The sequence below is a fragment of the Pseudophryne corroboree genome, chromosome 8, assembly GCF_028390025.1.
Source record: "Pseudophryne corroboree isolate aPseCor3 chromosome 8, aPseCor3.hap2, whole genome shotgun sequence".
In the NCBI taxonomy this organism is placed as follows: Eukaryota; Metazoa; Chordata; class Amphibia; order Anura; family Myobatrachidae; genus Pseudophryne; species Pseudophryne corroboree.
Genome location: NC_086451.1, coordinates 220,220,814 through 220,223,488, shown reverse-complemented (window position 1 = coordinate 220,223,488; position 2,675 = coordinate 220,220,814). Strand labels below are relative to the sequence as shown.

General features: G+C 42.7%; 1 pseudogene; it reads left to right on the top strand.

Annotated features, from left to right (window-relative positions):
• Nucleotides 1–2,299: 2,299 nt before the first annotated feature.
• Nucleotides 2,300–2,418, top strand: LOC134950748 (5S ribosomal RNA; annotated as a pseudogene).
• The last annotated feature ends 257 nt before the right edge of the window (nucleotides 2,419–2,675 follow it).

Below are 2,675 nucleotides of genomic sequence, written 5' to 3'. Positions count from 1 at the left end.
TTCTTTTGGGGAACTTTTCCATACTTTACGATCCACGTGGACTACGATTGGAATGGTAATCTGTGCCGAGCGAAGCGGTAGCGGAGCGAAGGCACCATGCCAGGAGCATGGCGAGCGAACGCGGTGCACTAATTGGGGTTCCCCGTCACTTTACGCAAAAAAACGACACCATAAAAAGTTAAAAAACTCATGTCGACCTTTTCATGTGTTGACCTTTCATGTGTCGACCATTTTCATGTGTCGACCATGTCAATGTCGACCAATAGTGGTCGACCTAATGACTGTCGACCATAACATGGTCTACCATTCATACCGGAACCATTAACAGCACCACAATCAGCCACCTTTCTATTCGATTTGCTTTATTCTCATCCTGCATTTGTTGTTTCCTTGTTAGTTTGTATTAGTGTTAATTAGTTATTTCAACATTAACATTATATTGGATTGACCGTGAGCCCAGTTAAGATAAATTATAGTAATTTGGCCCTTTCAAACAAGGTTTTCTATTTATTTACAATAAGCTTCTTTGTAGCTCCCTATTTCACTCTGTATGTTACTTGGTATCTCCCGCCCATTGGTCCCTGGACCTGTCAATCACACTTCCCAGGCTTCTCCCACCCATTGGTCTCAGCACCTGCCAATCACGCCTTTCTACTAAGCGATTGGTTCAAGCAACAGTTAACAGGCACACACGGAGGGCTTACTGATCAGACGATCAGGTGAACAAGCTCCTCCCAGCGAAACGCGCGTCACTTCCGTTCCGGCGCCCGACTTCCGGGACCTCCGTAACGGAGCTCCGGCGGGCAGACTCCTCTCCAGCACACGGCAGGTATCTTACACCCTCCCTGCTGCCTCTGCATTGTTCTCCTCACAGGCACCTTACTCCCCTGTGTCTTCCAACCTACAGGAGATCAGCACTCTCCACTCTGTGCACACAGCACGGACAGGACAGGTTGCCTAGCAACAAAGTTCAGACCAAACAGCATTTGCTGGCTGTCTTTACTGATCTATCCCTTGCTGATAAGGTAATTAACTAACACAGGGAAACTATTTACCAGTTGGTAATTTAAGCATTAATCCTTATATCACCCTGATTACCAGCCTAGTCTGACTATTGCTAAGGAGAACTCTATTAAATTATTCACAGAGGCTCAGTACACTTAGCGCATCTTAAATATATTTTCAGAAATATTGCTCTTTATGTGTACCCTCTCCGCAACTGACAGTCCATAGCTTATACTGTTTTTTGTGTGTTTTGTTTATGCTGGATTTTATGTGAAACATTATGTTCTTTATGAGATAACATATGGGAATTCTGCAAAATATTCAGTAATTTATTTACTCATTTGTCTAACTAAAGGCCCATACACACTTGACGATGCACACGTCGTTAACGACTTCCCTTGAACTTCCCTTGAACAGCTGAGCAAACGACATGAGCATACACACTACCAACGACCAAAGACCATTCATCGTTGAAGCATCCAAGCTGAACAGTTTATTAAAATAATGAGCTGGGAACAGGGCTGGTGAACAGTGGCTTGGTCGTTGGTTGTTCACACCATACACATTCAACGACGTCTCTGGTCGGTAACGACCATAGTGGAAATTGAGCATACATGCTCCACAGATAAGCGAGGGTCGTTAACGTCCCGTGGGGCCGCGCATCGGTGGTCGTCGGATGCATACACACTTGACGATATAATGAGCGACGTCGTTGATGAGGGCTGAAATGAATGACGTCGCTCATTTATCGTCAAGTGTGTATGGGCCTTTAGACTGACATACTCAGTCACTTCAACACTATTTCCACCTGGCAATTTACTTGGATTGTGGAAACATAAATATGTATATATTCTGTCCTTTGCCGATTTGATAGATAGAAGTCATTTTTGTGCTTTTTATTTTCAATTGTATTGATACACTTTAACTGTGTCAGTGGGGCAATGCTCACATGCTCACTGGGATCACCACAATTTAGTTGTGGGATTTTGTGAAAACATACATAATATGTATGGCCCCTTGTGAGGCCCCCGTTATTATTATTACTATCATTCAGTTTTCAAACTGTCCCAGTATCAACACCAAGATACTGGCCCACCAATGTTTAATTTTGGCATTGTATCTATGTGAAAAATCTCCTTTCTTCTGACTTTATATTTATATCTAAAACAACGGGACACACTGTCCAGACATTTTGAAGTAATTTGGAATACTCCTCCCCACCCCCTTTTTGTTGACCGGCTCAAACTTATCAAACAACTGGTTTTTCCATACGCAGATAAGTACCCACTTGACTATCTACAGTTATACCATGCTAGACATGCCCGATCTCGTCTGATCTTGGAAGCCAAGCAGCATTGGGCCTGGTCAGTACCAGAAAGGGTGACCCTCTGGGAATACTGGGTACTGTAGTATCAAGGAACATACTTTCCTGTATACACCCTTTATTTACCAGTACCTTCCACCACAATTTCTCATTGCAGTAATTTACCAATGTTTACCTTCTTAGGAGTCCGGAGTCGTTCAAGCCGGTTTGTCTTGTTTCTCTCATATGAATATACACATGTATAAAAATTAATAAATCAATAGAGAAAACAAGATTCACCAAATTTTCGCTCTGATTAAATTCAAATATCAATACTCGCTTAATTTCAGTGGGGGTGCATACAAAT